The sequence below is a fragment of the Bufo gargarizans genome, chromosome 4 (genome assembly GCF_014858855.1).
Source record: "Bufo gargarizans isolate SCDJY-AF-19 chromosome 4, ASM1485885v1, whole genome shotgun sequence".
NCBI lineage: Eukaryota > Metazoa > Chordata > Amphibia > Anura > Bufonidae > Bufo > Bufo gargarizans.
The window spans coordinates 472,715,423-472,732,357 of NC_058083.1; positions in this window are offsets into that span (position 1 = coordinate 472,715,423).

Genomic DNA, 16,935 nt, shown 5'->3' on the forward strand with positions numbered 1-16,935 from the left:
CCTTGATCACGGCCTGGAGTAAAATACAATGTAATATGTCAGGAGACATTATATATAATAAGATAGGATATATTACATCATTGTTCATAGGTATATAATACAAGTATGTCAAAAATAGTTAGCTCTCGTATTGCTTAGGAGCACAGAGGATGACAGGTAAGTATAACGTCATATTATATAGGTGTCATCTATAGTAGAGTTACATGCAATAGTATGATAATAGAGCTACACGTAGTTGAGTACAGTTTAAGTACAACATTGGGCGGCAAAATAGGAGAACGGAAGAGAAAACAAGACAAAGTATAAGACAAAACTACATGAATGAGCTGGAGTCCACAAGCAATAAGGCAATAGTATATCATGCGAAATTCATGGTTGGCAATGGCAAAGTTGAGCCGACAATATGGCAGTATGGCATAGCTTCTCTGGGGTGACAAGACCTGTAGGGTATTGCAAAGGTTAAGTAATGGTATACAGACATGTAGATATATATAAATAGATAAGTAGAGCCTCTAATAAGGTGCTAGGTAAGGGTCAGGGTCACATCCCATAGGGACATATGGTCGGAGTTTGCCACAGGGGAGTAGAATAGATGGAGCGTCCATTACCTTTGTCCGTGTTGCATGTTGCCTGATGTGGGATGCGCTGGTGTAGGCAGCGCTAGTGCCGTATTTAAGCGTGCCGCCGGTGTGGGCTGGCGTCCTGCGCACGCCTCCGGCTCCGTCGCACACATGACGCAGCCGCACGCGGGCGGATGACGTCACTGTAGCGGCCGCGCCGGCGCGCATGCGCAGTAGGTCCGCCGAGACCTGTGCTGGCAAAATAGTACTGGCATAAGGTGTATGGGAGTTAGTACAATAGTGAAGGCATCAGTGGCTTGCCGCAAAGGCCCATATATACTATAGCAATGCAGGCAGAAGTAGGCAGAGGTGAATATATCGAACCAGGGTATTGAGATAATAATAGTGGCTATAATAATGGCCAAAGAACAGAATGGTCAGTCTAATGAATCCTGTAACTAGTATGATATAGATATAGTATAATTTGCTATGGATTACATCTTGTATTCTATACGGCTGTAAAGAAAATACTACATCTTATGTTCTATACGGCTATAAAGAAAATACTATATGACTATATTGTATACTACCTGGTTGGGATGGACTTTAAGAGTCATTTTGTCTGTGGGAGGTAAAAAAATAGGTATTAGTAAATCTCGTTAATAAATGTCACATTATAAACAGAGGTCATTCATATCAGATATGAAAGAAAAAGATAAGTATGGGATATTGAATGTCCAGTTGTATTAGACTTGCCACACATATGGTAATGTCAATCTGAGAAAAGTTTGTCATGATGTGCAGAAATCAAAGTCCCGATTCATACCGTTTGGAAAGAGGGTATTAAGTTCAAATATCCAGAATGATTCGCGTTCTTTTAGGCGCGCGATCCGGTTACCGCCTCGTCGTCCTGCCGGTATTTGTTCCAGTATTTGGAATCGGAGTTGGCTAATTTGGTGTTTGGCAAGGGAAAAGTGATGTGGGATGGGTTGTTCAGTTCTGTTACATCGGATATCGGATTTATGTTTGGAAATTCGGTCGCGTATGTTTTGTGTAGTCTCCCCCACGTAGGCCAGGCCGCATGGGCATTTGATTAGATATACTACAAATGAGGAGCTACATGTAAAAAAGTTTTTTGAATGGTAGATTTTGCCCGAACGGGGATGTGTTATACGATTCCCTTTGATGACGTTGGTGCACTGAGCACAGTGGAGGCATGGGTATGTACCTGTTTTTTTCGGGGCTAGGGTGGTTTGTTGTGGTGTGGCTTTGAGGGGACCGATGTCGGCATGTACTAGTTTATCTCTCAAATTATTTGGTCTCTTGTAGCACATTCGGAAGGGATGTTTAAATTCGGCGACTTCGGGATAGGATTGTTGAAGTAGAGGCCAGTGTTTTTTGACAATAGACTGAATCTTTGGAATGAATGGATGGTACGTCACTACCAAGGGGACTCGTGGTGGGGAGATGGTTTTAGGTGGTATAGAAGCTGCGGATGTGGCCAGAACCAGTTCTTTAGTGAGTAGGGAAGTGGGGTAACCCCTGTTTTTGAATTTATTCGACATTTCGGTGAGTCGCTGTTTTTTCATGGAGGGATTTCCTACGATCCTGGTTATTCTTTTGAATTGTGAGCGTGGTAGGGATTTTTTGGTGTTTTTTGGGTGACAGCTGGAAAAATGTAGTAATGTATTACGGTCAGTGGGTTTAGTATACAAATCTGTTGTGAGAGTACCTACCTCGGTTTTCAGGACTACTGTGTCTAAGAAGCTGATGGATAGCGTATCTGTGTGGGAGGTGAATGTTAGGTCAGGGTCCTGGCTTATTGATATACTTGGTGAATTCCGTAAATGAATTTATATCGCCATTCCAGATGCAAAAAATGTCATCGATGTATCGGTGCCAAGTTTTGGCATAGGTCAAGAAAAGGGGGTTAGTGTAGACCAAATCTTCTTCAAATTTGGCCATAAAAGCATTAGCATACGGTGGCGCCACGTGGCCCCCATAGCCGTACCCCGCTGTTGTACATAGAAGTCATCGCCAAACATAAAATAATTGTTTTCTAGTACAAATCTGAGTAGGTCCGTGCAGAACCTTTGTGTATCTGGGGAGTAATCGGAGGTGGTTAAGAGAGCTTCGACGGCCTGGATGCCTTTGTTATGGGAGATGGAGGTATAAAGACTGTTGACATCGAGTGTTATCAGAAGATCCTCAGGAGTGATGTTAGTGATATTTAGAATGATGGATAGAAAATGTGATGTGTCGAGAATAAAAGAGCGTGTCCTTTTTACCAATGGTGTCAGTATTTTTTCCAGGAAAATTGACAGGGGAGAGAGTATAGAGTCAGTGGAGGCTACAATAGGCCTGCCTGGCGGGTTGGACATGTTTTTGTGTATTTTGGGTAGTGTGTAAAGTACTGGGGTAACTGGATTCTCATTATTGAGAAATGTGTATGTAGCCTTATCAATAGTGCCTAATTGAAGGTGGTGGTCAAGAAGTTGTGATTTCTTTTTTAACGAGATTTACTAATACCTATTTTTCTTTACCTCCCACAGACAAAATGACTCTTAAAGTCCATCCCAACCAGGTAGTATACAATATAGTCATATAGTATTTTCTTTATAGCCGTATAGAACATAAGATGTAGTATTTTCTTTACAGCCGTATAGAATACAAGATGTAATCCATAGCAAATTATACTATATCTATATCATACTAGTTACAGGATTTCATTTAGACTGACCATTCTGTTCTTTGGCCATTATTATAGCCACTATTATTATCTCAATACCCTGGTTCGATATATTCACCTCTGCCTACTTCTGCCTGCATTGCTATAGTATATATGGGCCTTTGCGGCAAGCCACTGATGCCTTCACTATTGTACTAACTCCCATACACCTTATGCCAGTACTATTTTGCCAGCACAGGTCTCGGCGGACCTACTGCGCATGCGCGCCGGCGCGGCCGCTACAGTGACGTCATCCGCCCGCGTGCGGCTGCGTCATGTGTGCGACGGAGCCGGAGGCGTGCGCAGGACGCCAGCCCACACCGGCGGCACGCTTAAATACGGCACTAGCGCTGCCTACACCAGCGCATCCCACATCAGGCAACATGCAACACGGACAAAGGTAATGGACGCTCCATCTATTCTACTCCCCTGTGGCAAACTCCGACCATATGTTCCCTATGGGATGTGACCCTGACCCTTACCTAGCACCTTATTAGAGGCTCTACTTATCTATTTATATATATCTACATGTCTGTATACCATTACTTAACCTTTGCAATACCCTACAGGTCTTGTCACCCCAGAGAAGCTATGCCATACTGCCATATTGTCAGCTCAACTTTGCCATTGCCAACCATGAATTTCGCATGATATACTATTGCCTTATTGCTTGTGGACTCCAGCTCATTCATGTAGTTTTGTCTTATACTTTGTCTTGTCTTGTTTTCTCTTCCGTTCTCCTATTTTGCCGCTCAATGTTGTACTTAAACTGTACTCAACTACGTGTAGCTCTATTATCATACTATTGCATGTAACTCTACTATAGATGACACCTATATAATATGACGTTATACTTACCTGTCATCCTCTGTGCTCCTAAGCAATACGAGAGCTAACTATTTTTGACATACTTGTATTATATACTATGAACAATGATGTAATATATCCTATCTTATTATATATAATGTCTCCTGACATATTACATTGTATTTTACTCCAGGCCGTGATCAAGGTCCCATACAAGGACCGAAACGTTAAACGTTGGCCAAGTCTTTTGCATTCCTGGATGCTTTAAAACAATGAAATTTTGAAATAATATCATGAAATGAAATGGAAAATATATCATGAAATGAAAATATGAAAATATAAAAATAATTTTCTTACATACGAAAAAACGAGTGCCGTGGTCTCCTTTAATATTCATTATCTCATATTACCACTGAGCACCGTGCAAAAAGAATTTTTTCAGGAGTGCCGTCCAACTCAAGTGTATCAAGATTTAAGAAATTTTTGCGACTGAGCACCCTCCAAATGTCTTCAAACACCTTCTCATACGACAATGCTATCGCAGAGGAGATCGTTTCCCGGGTGAACGCATCAAGCAATTTCCTACACGTCTCACACAGTGAATTAAAATCACGTGACTGGGAACGCGAATCTAAGAAGCTACTCTCTGCTGAGTTACACTGTACAACATTGGCGGAATACCACAAACAAAAGAAAATCCCAAGGGGCCTAAGAGTGCATCTCCGCCCGACCCTCTTCCCTTCAAATACCGAATATTGTACAAAATTTGAATCCATCATCAACAAATGTTCCTTTGATATCATCGTGCTGAGCATAGAATTTCTACAACAATCAATCAAAGAATCACAAGAAAAACTAACGGCCATTGAAACCCAATTAGTCTCGACAATCTCAACTGACGAATGGTCCGAACTCAAGAAAAAGACCGAAAATATCCTAGAGGAACACCGCAAATTCCTGGAGAATACCAAAAGAAATAAATTTATTCGTGATTCAGAAGACTACCACCTAAAGAAGATCTATCGTTGGCAATGGCAAAGTACCTCCAAGGGCTCCGACTACTCTTTCCCAGGATACGCATCCTCCTCTTCAGGCAGCGACAGACCAAACAATTACCGCAACCAACGTTTTTTTCACCGACGTGGATACCGAACGGGGAGAAGAAGACCCGCCACATACGCCGAGGACGAGGCTCCCACCGATCGCAACCAGACAGGCATCCAGACCCGCTCCCAGGTAGGAACATAATTGTAAATATTTCCTCACGCACACTATCCCCGGCAGAATTCAATACACTTTCAAAAGGCCTATCATTCTGCCCCTATGGCAACCTACGTCGTTTCACACTTGAACAGGAACTCCAAAGATTCTACAGATCTATACGCCTAAAAGCACATTTCTCCACACAGCCACTAACACCACTAACAACTTCAATACCTAGCACCACCACAGAACTTACTCTAAAATCCCTAAACCTAAGCAATAAAAGTAAATACATGCCCCCTAAACATTATCATGCTGCTGAAACTTTTATTAACCTTGTACAGAATGATATCACTAAGAATATAAATGATCTAAAAACAGGAGCTCTACATACCCCACAAAATCTGAAAAGTGAGGAACACATGGCCCTCAAAATTCTCCAAGATGACAAATCCATAACCATCAAACCAGCAGACAAAGGAGGAGCAATTGTGGTAATGGATACCACAGCTTATATAGCTGAGATCAGACGACAACTGACCGATGCTAGTACATACAAAAAAGTTACACTCAACCCACTCTTCCGCATTAAAAAAGAAATCACTAACTTTCTTGACCACCACCTTCAATTAGGCACTATTGATAAGGCTACATACACATTTCTCAATAATGAGAATCCAGTTACCCCAGTACTTTACACACTACCCAAAATACACAAAAACATGTCCAACCCGCCAGGCAGGCCTATTGTAGCCTCCACTGACTCTATACTCTCTCCCCTGTCAATTTTCCTGGAAAAAATACTGACACCATTGGTAAAAAGGACACGCTCTTTTATTCTCGACACATCACATTTTCTATCCATTATTCTAAATATCACTAACATCACTCCTGAGGATCTTCTGATAACACTCGATGTCAACAGTCTTTATACCTCCATCTCCCATAACAAAGGCATCCAGGCCGTCGAAGCTCTCTTAACCACCTCCGATTACTCCCCAGATACACAAAGGTTCTGCACGGACCTACTCAGATTTGTACTAGAAAACAATTATTTTATGTTTGGCGATGACTTCTATGTACAACAGCGGGGTACGGCTATGGGGGCCAACGTGGCGCCACCGTATGCTAATGCTTTTATGGCCAAATTTGAAGAAGATTTGGTCTACACTAACCCCCTTTTCTTGACCTATGCCAAAACTTGGCACCGATACATCGATGACATTTTTTGCATCTGGAATGGCGATATAAATTCATTTACGGAATTCACCAAGTATATCAATAACCAGGACCCTGACCTAACATTCACCTCCCACACAGATACGCTATCCATCAGCTTCTTAGACACAGTAGTCCTGAAAACCGAGGTAGGTACTCTCACAACAGATTTGTATACTAAACCCACTGACCGTAATACATTACTACATTTTTCCAGCTGTCACCCAAAAAACACCAAAAAATCCCTACCACGCTCACAATTCAAAAGAATAACCAGGATTGTAGGAAATCCCTCCATGAAAAAACAGCGACTCACCGAAATGTCGAATAAATTCAAAAACAGGGGTTACCCCACTTCCCTACTCACTAAAGAACTGGTTCTGGCCACATCCGCAGCTTCTATACCACCTAAAACCATCTCCCCACCACGAGTCCCCTTGGTAGTGACGTACCATCCATTCATTCCAAAGATTCAGTCTATTGTCAAAAAACACTGGCCTCTACTTCAACAATCCTATCCCGAAGTCGCCGAATTTAAACATCCCTTCCGAATGTGCTACAAGAGACCAAATAATTTGAGAGATAAACTAGTACATGCCGACATCGGTCCCCTCAAAGCCACACCACAACAAACCACCCTAGCCCCGAAAAAAACAGGTACATACCCATGCCTCCACTGTGCTCAGTGCACCAACGTCATCAAAGGGAATCGTATAACACATCCCCGTTCGGGCAAAATCTACCATTCAAAAAACTTTTTTACATGTAGCTCCTCATTTGTAGTATATCTAATCAAATGCCCATGCGGCCTGGCCTACGTGGGGGAGACTACACAAAACATACGCGACCGAATTTCCAAACATAAATCCGATATCCGATGTAACAGAACTGAACAACCCATCCCACATCACTTTTCCCTTGCCAAACACCAAATTAGCCAACTCCGATTCCAAATACTGGAACAAATACCGGCAGGACGACGAGGCGGTAACCGGATCGCGCGCCTAAAAGAACGCGAATCATTCTGGATATTTGAACTAATACCCTCTTTCCAAACGGTATGAATCGGGACTTTGATTTTTGCACATCATGACAAACTTTTCTCAGATTGACATTACCATATGTGTGGCAAGTCTAATACAACTGGACATTCAATATCCCATACTTATCTTTTTCTTTCATATCTGATATGAATGACCTCTGTTTATAATGTGACATTTATTAACGAGATTTACTAATACCTATTTTCTTTACCTCCCACAGACAAAATGACTCTTAAAGTCCATCCCAACCAGGTAGTATACAATATAGTCATATAGTATTTTCTTTATAGCCGTATAGAACATAAGATGTAGTATTTTCTTTACAGCCGTATAGAATACAAGATGTAATCCATAGCAAATTATACTATATCTATATCATACTAGTTACAGGATTTCATTTAGACTGACCATTCTGTTCTTTGGCCATTATTATAGCCACTATTATTATCTTAATACCCTGGTTCGATATATTCACCTCTGCCTACTTCTGCCTGCATTGCTATAGTATATATGGGCCTTTGCGGCAAGCCACTGATGCCTTCACTATTGTACTAACTCCCATACACCTTATGCCAGTACTATTTTGCCAGCACAGGTCTCGGCGGGCCTACTGCGCATGCGCGCCGGCGCGGCCGCTACAGTGACGTCATCCGCCCGCGTGCGGCTGCGTCATGTGTGCGACGGAGCCGGAGGCGTGCGCAGGACGCCAGCCCACACCGGCGGCACGCTTAAATACGGCACTAGCGCTGCCTACACCAGCGCATCCCACATCAGGCAACATGCAACACGGACAAAGGTAATGGACGCTCCATCTATTCTACTCCCCTGTGGCAAACTCCGACCATATGTCCCTATGGGATGTGACCCTGACCCTTACCTAGCACCTTATTAGAGGCTCTACTTATCTATTTATATATATCTACATGTCTGTATACCATTACTTAACCTTTGCAATACCCTACAGGTCTTGTCACCCCAGAGAAGCTATGCCATACTGCCATATTGTCGGCTCAACTTTGCCATTGCCAACCATGAATTTCGCATGATATACTATTGCCTTATTGCTTGTGGACTCCAGCTCATTCATGTAGTTTTGTCTTATACTTTGTCTTGTCTTGTTTTCTCTTCCGTTCTCCTATTTTGCCGCCCAATGTTGTACTTAAACTGTACTCAACTACGTGTAGCTCTATTATCATACTATTGCATGTAACTCTACTATAGATGACACCTATATAATATGACGTTATACTTACCTGTCATCCTCTGTGCTCCTAAGCAATACGAGAGCTAACTATTTTTGACATACTTGTATTATATACCATGAACAATGATGTAATATATCCTATCTTATTATATATAATGTCTCCTGACATATTACATTGTATTTTACTCCAGGCCGTGATCAAGGTCCCATACAAGGACCGAAACGTTAAACGTTGGCCAAGTCTTTTGCATTCCTGGATGCTTTAAAACAATGAAATTTTGAAATAATATCATGAAATGAAATGGAAAATATATCATGAAATGAAAATATGAAAATATAAAAATAATTTTCTTACATACGAAAAAACGAGTGCCGTGGTCTCCTTTAATATTCATTATCTCATATTACCACTGAGCACCGTGCAAAAAGAATTTTTTCAGGAGTGCCGTCCAACTCAAGTGTACCAGGTGTCGGACAAACGCCAATCAGATGCTGATGATCTATCCAGATGATAGATCATCAGTTTTAAAAAAACTGCAGAACCCCTTTAATATAACTGGAAAAAAGTATCTCAGCAGATACAATAATGTTGAAAAACTGTCACGACTATGCTGATGCTCGTGACTCTTAGACTTTGCATGCAGTTACCAATGGTCAGTTGGTTGTTCACGATAGCTGAGGGCTGTAAGTTGTTAGCCTCACGTCCGGTTGCCGCTGGCAACATGGTGTTGTTGGCACTGTAGCTGTAACGGTCACGTACACACACACACACACACACACACAGGGGGGAGGATAGTGACCATTGCGCTCCACCCTCACCCCTGGCCCTGCCTACTTGCCTCACGAGTCCTGATGACAGGGGACAACTGGACAGCAGTCCCTAACTTAGAATACGTGCGGGAAGGACAGACAAGACAAATAACGGATAGTGAACGGACCGGGTGAAAACCAAGAGGACAACGCAGTACAGAGGGATAAGCAAAGAAAGGTCAGGAGAAGCCAGGGTCATAAATACCAGGAGAGTCGAGAAGTACCAAAGGAGTCCGCAAAGAATAGTCAGGTGGAAGCCGAGGTCAATATACTAGGAAGGATGCACAGTACAGGAGGAGCAGGCAAAGGATCGTCAGGGAACAGGATCAGGTAAGTACACAGGTATCCAACAACTGCCAGGAACCTAAATTAACAGGCAAACTGTGGCCAGCAGTCTGCCTGTATTTATAGTGGGGAGTGAGGATAATGTGACGTGGCCAGCGTCACAAGACCGACAGACCAACCAGTCGAGCACCGAGTGATCAGCTCGGCGCTCAAGGCAGACCTAGGAGCAGGGAGCCTCCCAGCTAGCAAAGCTGCCCTGGGAACGAGGTCAAACACAGATCCTCGCTCCCGAAGCTAAGCAGCAGGTCTGCGGCTGATGGGAGACTGAGTGCGCCTTCGGCACCCCGTTACAGTAGCAGTCTGAGCTTGTTGCTGGGCTACTCACTGTCTATGCATGTGGTTGCCTATGACAACTTGTGTTATATGTATGCACTTTCCCTGTTTGGTGTGCACAGGGTTTTATGTTTGTACACTTCCCCTTTAAGTGGCTTTCTTCCCTTGCCTGGTGTTGGAAGGGTTAAACTCTTCCTAGTGTGTGAACACTGGGTGTGTCTGTGTGTGGGTGTGGCTACTTAGGCTATTTAGCTTCCGCTGGATACCTGTATCTGAGGGGTACTCCAGCCATGTGTTATGCTGGAGTCATCCTCCTGGTCGTATACCATCTATCCAGTGAGGGCCACCCTTGTGGTCATAAGTTTATGTATGATGCTATGAAGATGTTTCTATGGTCTCTTTGTGTTTATTGCAGCTATGGTTTCCTGGGTTCCTGTGTGATCTATGGTGTGTGCTGTGTTCGTTTGTGTTGTTGTGGACAGCAACACTTGTACATGGGTTCCAGGCTGTGTGTCTGTGGCAAGTAGGTGTGGTACTTGTTTCACTTACCTGCCATTGCCATATGCTGTATATGTTCCCCTTTCCTTGCAGCTTGGCTAGTGAGACTCCTGTTCGTCCGTGTCTAGGAGGAACAGGTCGTCTTACCCTGCTCCTAGTCCAGGGCTACCCTGAGGGCTAGTAGGAACCCTAGGTTCCAGAGTATTAGCCCTTCTACCATCAGGGTTGGCTCATACAGCTAGGAGTCAGGGTCAGAATTAGGGATGTGTTAGGAGGTGACCTGCTTCCTGATTTCTGTCCTGGCCTAGCGGCGACCAATATCTTCTGTCATTGCACGGCTGAGGGTTTCCCCCATCCTCAGCCGTGACAAAAACTGACTAAGGTGACCGTCACTTGTTACCTGTCAGGCTTCTTTTTCATCGGAACCTGGTTAACTGCTTTCCTCAGTGATGAAACTGGTGTCCCCACCAATGGAAACACATCTAGGATGGTGCACTATGGTCTTGATAGGGTTCAATAGGAGAAATTTTGCATGGTAACCCCTTTTCAGGATGGTCACTCTGCAAGTGATTGGACAGGGTACAAGGAAACAGTTTTGACTTTATATACACATTTGCCATTACCAACAGTATTACTGCCTCAAACCAGAGGAGACCTTTGGACAATCCAGTATCAAACTATATCTGAAGGCCACCACCAAAGACTTCAAAACAAGCAATGATTTCTGTGTTCCAATATGTGATTTAACCCATGCTATCACTTTTACCGACTAATATAATTGCAGCATTGACAATTGTCTTTGAATGTATAGACCCTGGAATTAAACACTTTTTGGACCTACTTACCTGTGTGATATTTGTAGAGGTGGTTTTAATGTTGGTATCTAGTAATTGTAAAGCTTTAAAGGGACCTTATTACTTTGTTGGAATTACCCTTTTAATGATCCTGAGGCAACCCTTTTTGAGATCTATGGCTAGTTTGACACTTAAAAGGCTACCAGTGAAAAGAGATTACATTTACCCAGTCACAAAGGGGTTAAGAGTCGCTTTTCCATACAATTACATTTTGCAAGGTTGCAATTAATAATGTTACACCAACCAATCGTTCATATCTCAATATATGAATATAGCATATCTGGCATCTATAAATATAATAATTATAAAAAACATGCTATGCATGCATTTTATGACCAGCAAAGAATGCAAATTCAGCCTTCATGTCTCCATAAAATTATCTCTAGAGGGATTCCAGTCCCAGGAGTCAGAGATGTATTTCTATGTGATGATATGGGTGGCATGGGATAAATATATAGTTATTGGCAAAGCCATTTGGCTTGTCCTTGTGAAATGTACACCAATGATTGAATCACCATTTTACTGTATCCGACTGTAGAATTTTATATGGGTTTAGCATGTCCTTGCCAGCACCCTATTTCACATAAAATTACTCTAATAAATAATGTAGATAATACAGTAAAACTCCTTAAGGACATTTTTACACACAACATTTTTCAGAAAAATATTACAGTTGTTGGTGCACTTTTTGATGCAGTTTTTTTAACCAAATCCAAAATTGGATTTAAAATCAATTAGAAATATGAAGAAAGGACCTGTACTTCTTACTGCCGGATTCATTGCTGGCTCTTGCTGAAATAAACTGCATAAAAACTGCTGTGTCTTTTTTCAAGCCCCACTGCTTGTGAAACAGCTCTATTTGATAATTCAACTGCAATATAATATTAAATGAGCATTTATCTAGGGCTCTTGCATTAACTAGGTGTATAATATTGTATTGTGCTAAAAAGAAAAATCTCTAGGAAAGATTTTAAAAGGCCAATTTCTGGGTATTATTTTACTGTAGCTGTTTTGGCACAGTGGCTAGGCAAGCATGGGATTATTAAAGCTTGAATATGAAGGCAATTTTTTACATAGTAATCTACTGTTTTTCCATGAATTATGAGATTCGGGAATAAGATATGCTTACAGAGGCTAGGTGAATAAAAATTTTCACTAAGTGTGATTAAATAATATAATAATCTTTATTTATATAATGCCTACATATTTTACAGATCTTTACAATTCAAGGGGTTCATCTACAAACAGTCATAAATAACATAGCAACAGACAAGAGCTTACAATCTATGAGAGAAATGGGTAACGCAAAAGGTAAAAGTGCCTGTTTTGTGCTGCATGGACAAGTCACCAACCGATATCTGTAGTGCTTTTGGGTGCATGGGTGTGGTGGAGAGTTTGATTGAGGATTAAATATATAAACAGATAACTCAGATATATAATAAAACATACATATATACATAGAAAAAAAAATCACTCTGAGTTGTGTTCATTGGGTAGGCTCCTGTCGGCGGGGCGCGGTCACACAGAGGCCCATAGCCAACACCCAGTCATGGTAAAATACAAGAGAGGAGTCTTATGACATCTTTCCTTATGGATGTCCCAACAGAGCTTTATTTCAGATACATAGAAGTTTATACCTTTTAGACCATCCTCCTAAGGGATGTCCAGCGTGCAGAACGCATGCCTCTGAATGCGGCCTGTTCTAGGACACAGAACGATGGCTTTGTTCATGCTAACTATCCTTAACTCACTACAAGGAATATCATTACATTAAAAGTTAAGATAATAATTAAAGGGGGAAGAACCAATCAGTACTTAATTAAAAATGCCCTTCTAACACATCTACAGAATCTGTCCTAGGAACAATTGCATGAACTGTTTCTTTATTGTACAGTTATATATTATGTTTCAAATTGTTTTCTTTAGCTGACTAGTGGGGATACTCTCAGTCACGTCGCCATTATCACAGTATTTCATGTGTTCCTTAAAATGTCTTTCATCTGATCACAGACAAATTTTGATACCTAATACATCTCCATACTTAGGAAAAAAATTGTGGTGTGACCCTTAGTGCAGAACGTTGGCCTTCACATTGTGTTCAGTTGCCTGTGAAGTCCACTCAATGTGCACATTGTAACTGTTTTTTATTTTGAATATATTTCAAAATATAAAAAATATAAAAATCCATAAACAATAACATAAAATAACAGTGATTAGTGAATTGATTCTAAAGTAACCAAGTTTGATTGAAATGCCCAAACATTTTTTAATTCTACTAAATCCGAAACTTTAGCAATTTGTTTTGGACAAATCATTTAAAATGGTGCCTGTAATTTTACAGATCAGAACAGGGCACTGCAGGGAATGGAGGATTAAGAAGTAGGATCATATAACCCCAAAAGGTGCCCTATTCAGTGGGTTTGCCCATAATGTCTTGCTGTCAGCCTCATCCAATCAGGGGGAAGATACTGACATGTTCCCTAGGCACTACATAAGATCCTATCTAGGGAATCCATGTGTATTCTGGGCTTGTATATAGCTGTCACATGACATCTGGCAGAGAGAGAGAGAGAGAGAGAGAGAGAGAGAGACACAGAATACAGCTAGTTTAACCCCTTAGTGACCACCAATAAACTTTTTTTATGCTGGTCACTAAGGCACTAAGGCCTGTTTCACATTTGCGGTAAACAGATCTGGCAGGCTGTTCAGGCCGGGAACAGCCTGTTGAATCTGTGAATACTGGGCGTTACTGTGATACCCTCTGGCCCCATTCACTACAATGAGGACTGGCGGAGATTCGGCCACTACCCGGCAAATATGCCGAGAAGCGGCTGGACTAAAACTGCTGTGTAGTAAATGGGGCCGGATGGTATTTTCTCAGCGCATGGTAGCACACGGTATTAATGGATCCAGGCAGGCTGTTCCCAGATGGAACAGCCTGCCTGATCTGTTTACCGTGAATGTGAAACAGGCCTAAAGTGGGTCACTTAGACTAAGCTGTCGCCTTTTTATAGCGGCCTAGTCTAAGGGCTACACAGCTCTTCTGTGCAGCAGAGAGCAAGAGCTCTCGCATCACAGACAGGCTCCTGCTCTAATTTCCCGGAGCGGCAGAAGCGCCATTTCCAACCATTTAACGCCTTAGATACCATGGTCAATAGCAACTGTGGCATCAAGGTAGTTTCATAGGGAGGGTGTTGCCTCTTTCAGGCATCTGCACTGCCATGAACAGGATTGCATGCTGTTGATGTCTTTGCATGGTAGCTTGGGGCCTAATGAAGGCCTCCAGGCCTGCTCTGAGGCTGTGGCACCCAGGTGTGCCATTCACCTGTCCAATTCCTCAGGTAAAAGCACACATATTCTCACACCGTCAATAACCTAAACCCCATCACCCCAGCCACTTACCTGCAATGCCTCAAATGAAAAAAGATACAATAGTGTGAGATTGCATTCCTAATAGGTTTACAAATGTTTTAAAACTATAAGATTGTATGGATACAACATTATTTTCCCAATTATATTTTTAGCATTCTTAGCAATTTAGTTTTGATACTCTAAAATTTCACATTTATGTTTTTTTTTCGCAAGCAAGGAAATGCAATGTTTCTTTTACAGACATGCATCCTATGACCTATTACATTAGATTTTTAAATAAATTGTATCATTTTATATTGCATTGCTTTAATTCGGTTACAATGTGGCGATTCCATTTACCCTGAAACTGAATGAATTATGACATTTTGTAGCCTTGCCCCTTGCAGTATACCAACTAACATTAAAGGAAACATTAGATTTTCACTTACCACAAGATTTAACAGCCCGTGGGTCAACGTGGCCTCATAAATATCCCTGTTGTTAATTTTCTGTTGCACACTAACAGTTTGTGGCTTGAAAAACCGATGCAGAATTACAACCACATAATATATATTGCTGTGGAGGTATTACTCTGACTCAATTCTGAAACAGAGAAGGTGCAGATGTAGCAGTTGTTAATGACACAATTTAAAAGGCTGCCTGGCAGACCATGGTTCTGCATCCTATTACTACACTGTCATAGACTATTACGCCTGTGCATTGGCTTTAGGTTTCCTTTCAGCTATGTTGATTATCAGAAGTGCATTTTCTATTTCTAGAGGTCCAGAGTCCAGACAATTAAAATGGATTGGAGCTTTTTACTCTTCCATTGCATCACTTTTTATTTAGTTAAAATAGCTAAGATTTTTCAAGATGAACAAAGTAAAGCGGATAATCAGTTCAAAGATTTTTAAAGGTAAAAGTAAACAGGGCTCAACTGCACGACTAAGCACAGATGCTATGTGCTATGGATATTTTGAGGGTCAAACCCCTATGATCACACATTAAAGGGGTATTTGAATACCTATCCTATGTGACGGCCAAAGGAGGCAGGGGTTATATTAACAGCCAAGCCGTTCTATAATTCCCATTCCCATTTTTATAGAAGTCATGGACACAGTAACCTTGGCCATCTCTGGACATAGTATAGGATGGATAGTCCGATTTCAGCCATGCAGCTTTAATGGCAAAACCTAAGGATATGCTATAAATGTATACTCTTGAAAGCACCTTTAAGCCTCCTGAGCATTAATAGCCCTAGCATGATGCTGATATTGTTCCAAGGTCTTTATACTTCTGTATTATTCGGCCAATAGATGGTAGCATTGTGTGAGCATTGTACTGAGCTTAGTATTATATGGCAGTATTTGAGTACACGTTTTTTTGTGTAAAGGTTAAGCATATATAAGAATTTTTTATACTTTTTAAAATTACAAGAACAACAAAAATGTTGGTCAGGATCCTACTTTGCATTTTGTACAGGGCCCCATTTTTTTTTTTTAAATCATCTTTGATCATAATAGTTTTCTTATATACTATCAGGGGAATAAAATGAGGATAAAACGAGTTCTGCTAAAATAAGTAGGTGATTTATTGAAATGAGAGTGCAATGTGCGACACGTTTCAATAGTTAAACCACTTTCTTTTTTAAGAGTGTAGGGGGCGCTAAAAAGATTTTAAATGCAACGTTTGGAAAAATAGTCACAAGTGTCATTTTTTACACCACCCTTTTCCTAAGGGTCCATTCACACATCAGTAGTGCATTGGGGATCCGCAATACCCCAGGCCGGCAGCCCCATAGAAATGCCTATTCTTGTACCCAATTGTGGACAAGAATAGGACATGTTCTATTTTTTTTCCTGAGCCGCGGACCGTAAGATCGGCGGCGCGCTCTGGAAATGTGGAAAGCACATAGTGTGCTCTCCGCATCAATTCCATCCCCATAGAGAATGAATGGGTCCTCATGGATGCGGACCCATTATTACGGACGTGTGAATGGAGCCTAAAGGGGGTGTGGCCATAAGCTGCAGCAAATGTATTT